Genomic DNA, 14,630 nt, shown 5'->3' with positions numbered 1-14,630 from the left:
GCTGGCTGAAAGCAGGTTTCTGGGGTTTTGTTTAGCTTCTATATTTGTAACAATGTTTCTTAAACTGCAAGCTCAGAGGCCGGCAAGGCAGGCGGGGAACGTTGGCTTCCTCCGTCACTGAAGCAAGCAAGCCTCCTGTTCGCTTCAAGCTGGCTGGCTGCCGGCCGCCATCATGGTTGGCAGTTAATTTGCATATCGCCCTGATTAGCCAATGGGAAGGGTAGTGGAGGTACAGCTAATTACCATGTTTCTCTATTATTAGATAGGATTATTATATAGGATTCTATTCTGTGCTCACCACTCCAAGTTAAGTCTCCTTCCATCACCATTTATCCCCCCCTATATCCTCTTCTACCTCCCCCAACCCCATCCCCTCTGGCAGTCACTATGCTGTTGTCTGTGTCTATGAGTCAGAATGGCTATCATCAATAAATCAAAAAACACCAAGTGTTGGCGAGGATGTGCAGAAAAGAGAAACCTAGTACACTGTTGATGGAAATGTAGTCTGGTGCAGCCACTGTGGAAAGCAGTATGGAGTTACCTCAAAAAACTAAAAATGGTCCCTAGCTGGTTTGGTTCAATGGTTAGAGCATCAGTCCCAGACTGAAGGGTCTCAGTTCGATTCCAGTCAAGGGCATGTACCTCAGTTGCAGGCTAGATCTCTGGCCCAGGTCAGGGTATGTGAAGGAGGCAACCAGTCAATGTGTCTTTCTCACATCGATGTTTCTTTCTTTCTGCCTCTCCCTCTCTCTTCCACTCTCTCTAAAATCCATGGGAAAAATATCCTCAGGTGAGAATTAAAAAACAACAACAACGACAACACATACACACACACACACACACACACACACACACACACACTATTAAAAATGAAACTTCCTTATGACTCAGTGATTCCACTTGTGGGAATTTTTCTGAGGAAACCTTAAACACTAATTTGAAAGAATATATGCATTAGTTACAATAGCCAAGACTTGGAAGCAGCACATGTGTCCATCAGTATATGAGTGGATAAAAAAGCTGTGGTACATTTACTCGGCCATAAAAAAAAGAAAGAAATCTCATTGTGACAGCATGGATGCACCTCCTAAATTTTTTTTAAATCTCTTTAAAATTTTTGAAAATCTTTTAAAGTTTTATGCTAAGTGAAATAAGCCAGCCAGAGAAAGATAAGTAACCATATGATTTCATTCATATGTGTAATCTCATGAACATAATAAACTAACAAACAAAATAGAAACAGACTCAGATATAGAGAACAGACTGACAGCTGTCAGAGGGAAGGGGAGGTTGCTGGGCTGGGTAAAAAGAGGTGAAGGGATTAAAAACAAAAAGCTGTTGCCTTTCTGAAATTCAAGTATTTAAAACTCCTCTGCCAACCTGAAAACTTAATTTTAAAATCAAACAAAGCAATCTGTAGAGAGTATCTAAATAATATCTAATAAAATCTGCTCATAGATTAACCAAACTAGGACTTATGGCAAATCTTGCTATGATCTGCTCCTTTTTAAAATTCAACACTTTGTGGGCATAGTGCCTTCATAAACCTTATAGGCTTATTTCATGCCGTTGGCAGGTGCAAATCAGCAATTTTATGTATATGTCAGATATTCTTTCAGCTGGGGGCTGACATCAGGCTAACAAGAGGTGCTTATGTTTTCTAGCAATGGTTAGAGAAGCAGGGGAGAGTTATGAATGGAGAAGGGCAGGCTGAAGGACATAATGCCTCTTGTATTCTTTGAGAATCATGTCTATCTAGCACACAGTTTTATTATTTAACTTGACTCACCAAATTTTACATATTTAGAAAGCTCTCCAAATACAGATTTCAGAGAATGTAAAAATGTACACTCGTGTTTTCTTCTGTTTTATTTATTTATTTACATTTTTATTGAGCTAAAATTTACATAATTAAATTAACCATTTCAAAGTGACATTTAGTATAGTTACAGTGCTGTCTGACCATCACCTCTATCTATAGTTCCAAAACATCTGATCACTCCCAAAGGAGATCCCAAACCCATTAAGCAGTCACTTCTCATTTCCTACTTCCTCCAGCCCCAGAAACCACTAGTCTGCCTTTTGCCTCTAGGGATTTACTTATTCCGAATATTTTTGTATAAATGAAACCACACAATATGTGACCTTTTTTTGTGTGGTTTCTTTCACTTAGTATAATGTTTTTGAGGTTCATCCACCTTGGAACATGTATAACTACTTTAACCCCTTATATAAATAATATTTCATTGTATGATGTACTATATTTTGTTTATTCATTTATCCACTGAGGCACACTTGTGTTATTTTCACTTTTTGGCTTTTGTGAATAGTTCTGTTATGAACATTTGTATGTAAGTATTTGTTTGAATGCCTGCTTTTAATTATTTTGTTTACTTTAGAGTGTAGTGTCTGGGTCTTAGGATAATTCTGCTTTAACTTTTTGAGAAACATTTACATTTTTATGTTTTATTTTTAAAATATATCTGTAAAGTTAGATTCTAAATGGGTTATTTGTAAATTTCCAGTTTTACCAAATCATTTATTGAGTAATTTATTCCTTATCCTATAAACTTGCAGTTCGATTGTTTTGCATGAATCTTCTTCCAAAATCAGATACTTAAAAAATTACTGTAGCTCTGAAGATTTTAAATATCTGTTAAAGAAAGACCTCCTTGATTATTCATCTTTTTCAAGATTTTCTTGGCTAGTCTTGCCTTTCATTTTTTCAGATTAAATTTAGGATTACTTCTTCATTGCTATTTTATTTGAAATTATGTTCAAGCTATATATGTTATTGTGGAAGAAATTGAGATTGTATTCTGTTTAATTGGTAAGCATCTTCATTTAGTCATATTTCCTTTAGGATCCTTCTGTAAACTTTATAGATTCATTTTTTAGGGGGGGAAAAACTTCCTTTACCCTCCTAGGTTCAATGGCTGGACCCCTCGAATCACACAGATAAAAAAGATAAAAGACAGATTGAGAAGAGAAAAAAACAGTTTTAGTTACCTGTGATGACTGATGAGCAAATGAGATTAGGGAATAGGCCCTATGACTGAGGTTTATAGACTATTTTATGTTAAACAGAGAAAAGGGATGTGGGGCTTCTGGATGGGGGAGGCAAGTTATAGGAAGGTAAGAGGAGGAAATGGATGCAAAAAAGGGTTGGATGAGTGTCAGGTGTTATCTTGGGAGAAGCTCTCTTCTAGCTGTGGAGATAACTTTACAAATGGGAATGTCCTTTATAAAAAGGAACATTTATACTCTGCCTTTAGGCAGGTAGGGATAGGTAAATGGCTTCTCCTGCCTTTACTAGCTCTCAATAGTCTGTAGCTCAAAATACTCCATATGCCCAAAAGGCATATAGCTATTTTACCTTTTTGTTACTTTAGGACTAGCATTCCCTCCCGGTATTAATTTGGAGACATTTATGTGTTTAATCTCACTAGTTAATTCTAGTACATTTTCAGTCGATCTGGTATTTTCTACATAATCTACTGTCTGCATAAACTTACATGATTTGTAAGTAACAATAATTTTCTTTCTATTTTCCAAAAACTGTATTTTTATATTTTCTTGTTTGGTGAGAACTTTCAAGACAATAGACTTAGTTTAGTTTATTTTTATACCCCCAGTGCCTAGAAAAAAATATATGAACTTAATATGTATTTTTAAATGAAGAAATAGATTATGTGTAATAATTATAGTAGGCATTCTTTCCTAATTCAAATTTTAATAAAAAAGCTTATAGTTTTTTTTACCAGTGAGTATATTACCTTTTGGGTTGAAATAGGTGCTCATCACTATAGGAAAATAGTCTTCTATTTCTAATTTTTAGAGACCTTAAAACTAAGAATCAGAGTGCATTTTTATCAAATGTCTGTCTACTCAGAAAGTATTGAGATTATCCTATAATATGTCCTACTTTTTTTACTTTTAAGTGGTACATTAACGAATTTCCTGTACAAATTATGCTTGATGATGGTGGATTATTATGTTAATGTACTGTTGAATCTAATTCACTAGTACTTTATTTGTTTATAAATTTTCAAAATCTTTTGGAGGGTGTGAAATTCAAACACCTCAGAGCTCTTTCTGCCTCACTTCCCTACTGGGTGTGGCCCATGTGTTTCTGCAAGGAATGGAACTGGTACCCGAAAGGATAGTATTAGCACAGCCCCTAAGGAAATGGGGCCCTGGTATTTCTTTCACAGTGGAAATCAATTCTCATTTTCAACTCGGAAGCCATCAGCTACAATGATGTCCGATACCTATTGTTAGGTCAAAGCACTCCCACCAATCCCTAATTGCCTGCAGATTTTCCTTCTCTTTTCCATGGTCATTTCCTTGAATGAGACTCAAGCTATCATAAAAGTTATATTTGCCCCATTTCACAGAATGGTTTTATTCTCGTTTATGTGAGACAGGTCCAGCACTGTTATCTGCATGCATTTTGTTGGGCAGTAGGAGTCAAAACTCACTCATCAGAAGTCAGAGTAACTGGTAGAAAGAGGAGTAAACAATTCATATGCAGAGCACAACTACACAGGCTAACCTGAAGAGTGCTACCTGGCTCACTGTTGACCCTCTGGTCTCCTAACCACAGCATAGAGCCAAGAATGCATAGTGCAGTCTACCTTGCAAGTCTTGCTGCCTCCAAGTCCAGGATAGTGCTCAGGACATGGGAAAATTATCTAGTAACTTTCAAAAGGTGATTCTACTACAGGCTGAATGTTTGTGTTCCCTCCACTCCAGACCCCAAAATGAAATCCTATGTTAAAATGCAAAATGGGATGGTATTAGGATGTGAAACCTTTGCAAGGTACTTAAGTCATGAAGGTAGAACTCTCATGAAGGGAATTAGTGCTCACAAAAGAGAACTTATGTAGCTCCCGCTCTCTTTCCACCATTTGAGGACTAAAATCTTTTCAGACAGTTTTGTGACTAATCATTGCTACTTGTGACAGCATTAAATTGAATATGCATGGTTCAGAACACACCCTAAAGACCAACAGAAAATATTATTTTTAAAAATATGCCAATGTGAGTTATAGAAATATTACTTCTTTGTAGAGAATGTAAGGTTGACTATAAACTATATCCATTTTTGTATGTTCATAGTGGATTTGGAAGATGCTAAAATAATGTTTGGGTTGCTAAACTTTATCTTTTCAGCCATACTGTGGATGGATAGTGGAAACATTTCTGATATTCTCAGGCTGTTAGGATCTGTCTAAGCAAGTTGACTTGAGCAAAAGCTAATGCCACATTCACTAGCTATGGTATGCATGGTGCCTGGCACATTCTAGCTCTTCAATAAATATTTGTGAACTAAACAGATGAATGGATATTTCTTGTACCAAAATATGCAACTGATTATGTTTAAATAAATATAAAGGAAGTGACCAATATTTTCTATTTGTGTAACTGTGTAATCTTTCAAATAAAGAGCTGAGAAAAAAATCATGGAGCACTGATTTCTATGAAGTTATTTAAAATAAAATATTGTGTCCAAAAACACTGTTAGAAATAGCCCCAAAAGTTATGCATTCAAGGATTATGTTAGCACATTCCCTTCCTCTCATATTCTCTTATTAACTGAGATGAGAACATGAGTAGGGTGAGGGTGGAGTGGAAATTCAAAATGAGCTTCAGGGAAGAGCAATAAAAATGATGAGCAGGTCGGATATATGATTATGAGGAAAGGCTAAGGGAATCAGGACTTTAGATAGGTGAAAAGAAAATGAGGAAAATTTAATTTTTTTCTTCAAGGATGAGAAAGGTTATTATGAGGAAGGTGCTGACCAGCTGTTCCCTACTGTCACAGAGGACAGAACCAATAAAAAGAAAGATGCTTTATGGAGAAGTAATAGAACTTCATGGGGAGGCCTATTAAAAATACTCAGCTCTTTTACCAAAAAAAAAAAAATGTGGCCAGGATGGGATATCTCAGTGGTTCTTAAGTGTTGCTAATGAGCCAGCACCATTAGCATCACCTGCAAACTTGTTAGTAATGACAATTCTTGAAACCGGCTGAATTCTTGAGACCTACTGAATCAGAAACTCTGGGGTTGGGGCTCATCAATAGGTGTTTTAACAAGTCCTTCAGGTGGTTCTGATGGACGTTAGGTTTGAGAATCATTGGGATAAATTCTCATCAATGCTCAGTTTCCAGAACACTTCAAAAGCAAAGGTCTTAAAGAAATAAAGACTTAAACCTCTTCCAGCTTAATATTGTCTGTCCTTTGTCAAATGGACACCCCCATCAATGCAGTTTATATCCATCAGTGCTATAAACCTCAAGAAATAAAATTCATCTACCTTGAAAGATAAAGCTGGGGCTGTATTGAGATATAGCTTGTAATCAGCAATAGTGAAAACTGCTCCAAAGTAAAAGAAAATTCCTTTTGTTTCAGAAGTTATTGAAGATAGTCCACAAAGAGTGCCACCTAACCAATAAAAACAAAAATAAAGAATAAACCAACAGCCCAATGTCAAAATTTTTAGGATCTGGCGAGAGATGTGTACACACAGAGTGATGGTTATAGTTAGGGATGCTCTTATGAATCAGAGTAATGAAGAAATGGGTACAAGAGTCATCTGTATCATGGAAGAGGCCATAAAATAAGCTATCTCATACTCTGCTAGAAAAATTGAAAAGGACTACAACCACAGTCTTGCTGGAGGAAAATTTGGCAATATGTGTGAAGAATCTTAAAATTGTTCCACCTTCTTAATTGACTAATTTAACTTTTAGGAATTTAACCTACGGAAACAATCAGAGGTATAGTCTAAAATGTTTGTTGCAATCTTATTTGTAGCAGTGAAAAAATTTTAAAGCAATCCTTAACTGCCTTCAGACTTTTTCCTCTAAATATAGTAAAAAAAATAAAAGTGTCCAGTATATAAAGGTTATATGTAAATGGATAAGTATTCATATATTGCTTGTAGTAAAAAAAAATAAAATCTTAGAAATAATGTGAATGCTCATCATTAGGGAACAGTTTAACTCTGATAATCTATACAATGGAATATTATGCTGACATTTTAAAAAAATAAAATTTAAATCATTGGCTTGGAGAAATTTCCATGATGCATTGTTACATGATAAAAGCAAGATGAAGGGAAGAATATATAATATGTTTTTATTTTAAAAGGTGACAATTCCCTCTTCATGTATATATGTTTGTTTATGATAATATTAGAATGTGAGTGTGGAAGCCAATGAAAAATTGTGTTAAAAATATGGTTACAATACAGCTAACATGTATAATAAAGTCCTGTTTATGTAAAATTACACAAATGTATGTATCAGTAAGATATTTTATTTGTAGTAAGATATTTAAGAGTTAATTTGCTAACCATGGTTTTCTGGGTTGTAGGATTCAAGGTGGTTTTTACTTTATTTCTTACAAGAGGCCCAGTGCATGAAATTCGTGCATGGGGGGGTGGTTGTCTCTTAGCCCAGCCTGCACTCTCTCCAATCTGGGACGCCTCAGGGGATGTCCAACTGCCAGTTTAGTCGGACATCCCTCTCACAATCCAGGACTGCTGGCTCCTAACTGCTCGCCTGCCAGCCTGATTGCTGCCTAACTGCCCTCCCCTGCCAGCTTGATCGCCCCCAACTGCCCCCCTCCCCACCAGCCTGGTCACCCCATGCAGCCTGCTGTTCAGTCATTACTGTTACTGTGACGGCGTCCTGGACAATTTGCATATTCCTCTATTATTAGTATAGATTTGACAGATTGTTTGACTTCTTTGTATACTGAGCATGCAAAACAAAACATAATCTTTTTTATTGCAAAAAAAAAAGCCCCATCACTAAAAGTATAACAATGAAAGAAGCTACAAGTTGTCATCATTTAGGAATTAGGAAGCAGACAAAAAGTTGTGTTGGAACGTGTGTAAGACCAGATAGATACCACTTTTCTAGAGAAGTTTCAGATCAGGCTAAATAAAAAAGAAGCAGATGTTTAGAAGAGATGGAGGAGATGCAACAGTTAGAACAGTTTAAAGTTGGTGAGTGGGAGGAAATGGGCTCTCTGAGTCTAGCCCTGTATGCACTCTGAGAAGAAGGAATCCAGGTGTCTGAGCCCCACTGAGACACCATACTAGCTCTGCTGGTTGGTAACTGGGGAAGTATGAATTTGGGTGTTTTCAGGGACCTTTTCTATTGAATCCTGTCACTAAAGTCATCTGTCCCCTCTGACTCACTTTGATGATTCCTACTCTCTACACCTCCCTAATCATTCTCTTCTCTGTCCTACATACACTTTTGGGCACCTGAGGCAGAAAGATGGAGAGGAAAAAGCAAGAAAAGTGATCCCTGGCTTCTGAATCTCCCACTTTCCTCCAGCCTTAGAGCCCTGATGAGGAAACTGGTTTCCTTTCTCATTTGCTGTCAGAACACCCTATAATGGGCTTCCTTTCTAACACTTCACATGGTTTCTGGTTCCTTATTTGTTGTTGCTACATTGTCTACAATTGATACCATTGTAATGAGCTAGTTATTAATAATAGAAAAGGAACAAAGGGAAGGCCAGACATTATAGGCATGTCATTGGGCAGCTTCACCAGGAAGCTGCAGTTTCACACTTCCCAGGGAACACTGCCCTATTCCTTGCAGATCATTGCGGGGGGTGAGGGGGGGGTAGGAAGGGGTCCAACAAAGTAAAGATAGACACATGTCCATTAAAGTTGGGGGGACTTGGGAAGGTGCTTGCTGTCAGTCAAACCTGGGGGCAGAGATTGTTGGCTAGAATGGGCATGGCCACTGCAAGCTCGGGAACATTTGGGGATACATAACCCCTTAAACGAAGAAGTTTGCCCTCTTATTAGTCATCTCTCTTGGCTCTTGTCACTCTTGTTGCTCAGGGCACACTCTCTTGGTTCTCTTGCATTCACCCCTATGGCCCATGGCCACGTGGACCCCATACCCAATGGACTAATAGATTGCAGTGGGGAGACACAAGCTAAGCTAGCCTGGTGCTGGACTGGAGTTAGCTCCAACATGGAAGGGAAACTCTGGACTCTGGCTCTAATGTTAGCTCTACTGAAGCCCCAGATACCCTTCTGTGCTGGACTAAGGGAAATGGGTCTTTGGAAACCCAGGGATATAATTCCATGGAAATGAAGCTTTCTACCATATCTCACCCTCCCGTGGGGACCTCCAGAAATGCTTATTCTAGCAGCACCCCAAGAACCCCACTTCCATCAGCAACCAGGGAAGATAAGCCCCTCTCCTGTCCTGTAACACAATTATCTTTAAAGTTATTTAGCATTACAATATAATATTATAGAATGTAAACTTAGGGTAAGCCAATACTCAGGGATTAATTTAGAAAGTACAATCAAGAAGTGGTCGGCTAGTATGCTAATTAAGTACAGCTGAGGAGTCAGAAAGCATTCTGTCAGAGAGGACCACACTCCAGAGTGGCTCTCACAGGCCCTCCTGTTAGCCACATCTCCATCAACAGCAGATTGTTTCTAATTAGCATATTTTATTAGAAATAGGTTTCTGTTTGCATAAAATGTAGCCTATTGCTTAATGTAGGAAATATTAGAAATGGGATGTCACTGGTGAAATTAAAGTACTTAGAATACTGTAGAAATTCTACACAGTCTGTGAATGTTTGATAAATGGCATAAATCTACACTAATAAAAGAGAAACATGCAAATTGGTGTCACTCTGCTACTGCCACCAGCCAATCAGAGTAACTATGCAAATTAACTCAACAAAGATGGTGGTTAATTTACATATGCAGGCGCAGAGCAAAGACTGAAGACTGAAGTCTGAAGACTGAAGAGGTTTGGCTTCTCTGCTGCGGCCGGACCAAAGGCCTGGGTCCTGGGTGCTGGAAGAAAACTGGTGCCAGCAGCCAGGGGAAGGAAGGCCTATTGCACGAATCTTTGTGCAACGGGCTTCTAGTAGGGTATAAAAATCCAGCAAGCCTTGTGACTGTACCCTTAGGGATTTGGAATTGTGAGACAGGAAGAGCCCCTGCCCGAATGCAGGGGCGGGTGGCATGGAGTGGAAAAAAAAATAAATAAAGGTCTGGTTTGTAGCCATGAAGGTTAGCTTCGGTCAGGCCACCAAGGTGACAGAATCCTGCCTCTGGAAACTTGGCATTGCCCTAGAATGAGCCTTTCATGCAAAACTAGTGGTTAAAGGATCTGAAAGGAAAGAGAATAGAGGCCTTCTCCAATCTACAGAAGTCATATGAATTCTTTTTTAATACTTGCTTTGCTAATAAAATTTTATCTAATAAACATTTGGTCTTATACTTGCTTTTACTATAATGTGTTGTAAGCAAACAGCTCACTCCACTTCAAACTTCATACTTGCTTTGCTAATAAAATTTTATCTAATAAACATCTATTTGGTCTTATACTTGCTTTTAATGTAACGTATTGTAAGCAAACAGCTCACTCCACTTCAAACTTTTTTGGTGGCTACTACAATCAATAAAAGACCCTATGGATTATGCATATGGTCAATAGGTCAATTTGCAATAGTTGACATTCCTGTTTATTGTCCTCTTCCTTCCTTAGACTGTAAACTCCTCCACTGGTTTGTACATTGGCACCTAGCACAGGCACTGCCCTGGCCGATGTGTGGAAATAATTAGATGCATGTTGTGAATCTGTTGGCAGAACTCCCCATGCTCCTTTCTAGTCTTCTGCTCTCTTCCTGCTGAAAGTAACCAAAGCAACAGGACCGGTGGAAGCTGTCCAGAGCACATGCCAAAGCTTCAATGGGTTCTGACAGGGAAGAGGGCTCGTTCCAGGCTGAGTTAAAAATGTTATTCTGGGCCCTTGGGACAGAGTGCCCCTTGGCCACATGTTTGCCTGAACTTTTCAGGAGTGGTTGTGGCAGATTGTACAAGTGAAAATAGAATAGTGCAGTGATCAACAGAGTGGCCCTAGAATCAGTCAGCCTAGTTAGACTGGTGTCCTCTACTTAAGTGTTACAACTATGGGCAAGCCTCAGTTTCATCATGAAAACAGTACAGACTTCAGGTATGTTGGGAAGGTTAAAGGCCATAATACAGGTAAAATACTTAGAAATCTGCCAGGTCTCAGGTGAGCTCTAGGTGATAATTAGCATTTCTTAGTACTATCATTATTTATACCAGGAAACACAGAGTTGTGAATAAAGTGTTTGGGTACCAGGTGCTCATTTCTCTAAGTAAGTGTTTTCAAACTGGGAACAACATTGAATCATCTGGGGTACCTGTTAAATATTTGGATTTTCAGCCCCTACTTCGGGAGAGGAATTCTACAAAGTCTGTGATCTGTAGCCAGAGAATCCCCCCAGGTGATCCTTATGATAAGCCAAGTTGGGGAAAGACTGCTTTAAGTGAATAAGCAACTGAATTTCTAAGCACCTGCAATCATCTAGTTTAAAGTTGGTTTCTGATTAAGAAACTTGCCTACAGCAGTCTTTGGTGCCTCAGGGCACCTTTTGGTAGAGAAATCTAATTTTTTTTTTTCCCCTTGGACTTTGGACTCTAAAACCTTTGGATTGAATCTGGAGTGTGGCCTCCAGCCTTTCTCAACTCCCATTTCCTTAACTGTAAAATGTAAATAACAACAGTTCCTTCCTACTGGGATTCTTGTAGGATTAAATGAGATCATCTATTTTCTTTAAAGGGCACAGTTCCTGTGCAGAGCAAAGGCTCAGTAAGTAATTACAAATCATAATTAGGATTAGTCATAATCAGACTTTTCCTCCCGTTATGGCTGAGTAGCTCCTACTGAACCTCACCTCCTGCTGATAACAACTCTATGTTCTGAAAAACAAATGACCTAAAGGCGCTGAAGTGAACAAAAGCAGGCAGATCCTGGAGAGGAGTTGACACTTAAAAAAGGAAACCATATGGACGAATCACTTGATTTTCAATAGTATTCAGTCTGAGGACAGGCCAAAAATGGCCCCAAGATGTCACTAAAACTCTAAAAGAAAATTTTCTGGCCTTAAGAACCAAAGGACAGAGTTAGGGGCAGCCATGGCTATTGGCAAATGTAGGGAAAATCCCAGAGAGTTTGAGAGGGAGAGCTCCAGGTTCTATTATAAACTCTGTCCACATCTCTGGCTCACTGACGAACCATGCATAGCTGGGACAGACTCCAGCGAAAGATTAAAAAACTAAGCTGAACTTTAAGGTGTTGCCCAAGAGGCAGTGTCTCCAGTTTGAGTCCAACAAAATTTAAGAACTAAACTGAACTGTAAGGTGTTGCCCAAGAGACAGTGTTTTCAGCTTGAGTCCAACAAAATAATTGCTTTCTAAAGTCAAAAAACCTACACTCCTCAGAGGATTATAAAAAACAACAACAACACTCTCTAAAACATAACATTCACAATGTTGAGGATACAATCCCAAATAACTTGAAATTCAAAGACCCAGAAAAAGATATCTGATTCTCAAGAGTAAAGATAAATTCTGAGGAGAGCAAGATGTTAGAATGAGCAGACAGAGCCAGGTGGAGTAGCTCAGGTGTTGAGCCTTGTTCTGTGCACTGAAAGGTTGCAGCCTTGTTCTGTGCACTGAAAGGTTGAGGTGTTGAGCCTTGTTCTGTGCACTGAAAGGTTGCAGGTTCAATCCCTGGTGGCATGGAAGTCAAGTGACTGATATTTCTCTCTCATATCAATGTTTCTTTCTCCCTTCCTCTCTCTAAGCATGATCTCAGGTGAGGAATAAACAAATAATAATAAAATAATTAGTAGACGGAGATTTAAAGCAACTGTTTATACTTAAGGACGCAGGAAAATATGTTGGCAATAAGTGAAAATATAGGAATCTCAGCAGAGATAATAAAGAACCATTTGGATATTCTAGAACTGAAAATATAATATCTGAAGTTTTTTTTAAAAAAAATCACTGATTGGGCTTAACAGTAGAATGTAAAGGACAGAGGAAAGTTAGTAAACTTGAAGATATATTAATAAAAAAATTATTCAATCTGAACAGAAAAAAATTTAAAAATTGAATGGATCCTCAAAAACCTATGGAATGATATAAGAAGAACTAACATGTAAAATTGGACTCTTGGAAATAGAGGAGAGAAGGGAATAAATCCTCATTCTAATCCTCATGTGAGTAAATAGAGATGGGGTAAAGATGTAGGAGAAGGCATAATGAAATTTAACAGAACTTCATCCTACGCAGGGAACATTCTTTTAGATTTCTTCCTGTATCATCTATTAAAGTCTTAAGTTTCAAAGTGTAAACAGCATCTCCTATTTGAAGTATTGATTCTTTTTTAAGACCTTCCTTCTTCCTTTCTTTCTCTTCCTTTCTTTCTCCATTCCTCCTATCTATCTATCATCTATCTATCTATCATCTCCCTGTCAGCAAATGTTTATTGAGTCACTACTATATTTTCTGGAAAACAAGAACTTTAGTTCCTATTGCTAACCTCCCACTAGAAAACACCTATAAAGTTCTTCACTTGGTTGTAAGTACTCAATACATGCTTAGGTTGAATTGGTGAATTCGGCTTCAGCAATAATTTTCTCTTGTCTGAAAGACTTGACTGAGATCTTAAAGGTCAAAGCCGAAGGGCCACCACTGGAGATTCACTCCAGCACCAGATTCTCTGTGCCACTTCCGTCTACTCAGAACTGCACGGGAGCCTGGGCTTCAGGGCATCAGGGATGCAGATGCTGCTTTGGTTTGCATATCACTGCTGGGAGGTTTGCAGCCGCAGTAACAGCTACTCACATCATCTCTGGTTTTTACCAATAGAAGTTTTCTTTCTTGTTTTCCTTGCTCTTTGGCAATGCATCCCTTAAATATCTCCTTTACTGAGCAACTCAAGCATCTTTTGTGTTTTCTTTTCCAAATCTTAACACTGTTTTAAAAATTTCAGTGGCTCATAGTAGCTGCCCAGCAGAGTCTAGGCACCTTATTTTGAGATTCAGGCTCCTTGTGATTTCCAGGATTATCTTAAGCTCTCATCATCTAATTCAGAAGCCAGTGTGCCCTGTTGCTTCCTGTTGCATATTTTCCCCTCCCTTGTTTGCCTGATGGATTCCTATGCAGCATAAAATCACAAACACACACAAAACATGTTCAGGTATGACCTTCTCTGAGAATCAACCCAGATTACCCCAGATAATTAACCATTCTTTCCTTCACACTACCATATTAAATAAAATCTGAAGCATACTATTTCCCCTCTACATCTTATTTCTGAAATCAAGATGTCCCTATCATGGCTGGTATCTTATGATCACTAGTGGCCAGGCAGCAGCCATAACATGGTTGCTATGTTATGGACATACTCTGTTATTAATTATGGAAGCATGACTAAATAACTGCAAACCCTCATTGTCAGCAGACTAAGGAAGGTTTTCAAAGGAGGATCATGAGTCTTAATTGTTGGAAATTTTTGTTGACAACCTCTCCGTAAGGTCAAAAAAGGGTTATTATCAAAACTTGAAGATACTTGCAGAAAAAGTATCAACAACTTGAAAGAAAATCATAAGCTATATTGAAATACATAGACATAAAAATCTCTGACTCAAAGAGTAATATTATAGAGACAAACTCTGAATTGGATGAAGTTTCAGGAACACCTTAATCAATTTATTTTACTTACATTTTCCTTTTAATATGTATACTAT

The sequence above is a fragment of the Myotis brandtii genome, unplaced genomic scaffold, assembly GCF_000412655.1.
Source record: "Myotis brandtii unplaced genomic scaffold, ASM41265v1 scaffold388, whole genome shotgun sequence".
In the NCBI taxonomy this organism is placed as follows: domain Eukaryota; kingdom Metazoa; phylum Chordata; class Mammalia; order Chiroptera; family Vespertilionidae; genus Myotis; species Myotis brandtii.
The sequence above is the reverse complement of the archived record's forward strand: the minus strand, read 5'-3'. Positions refer to the sequence as shown.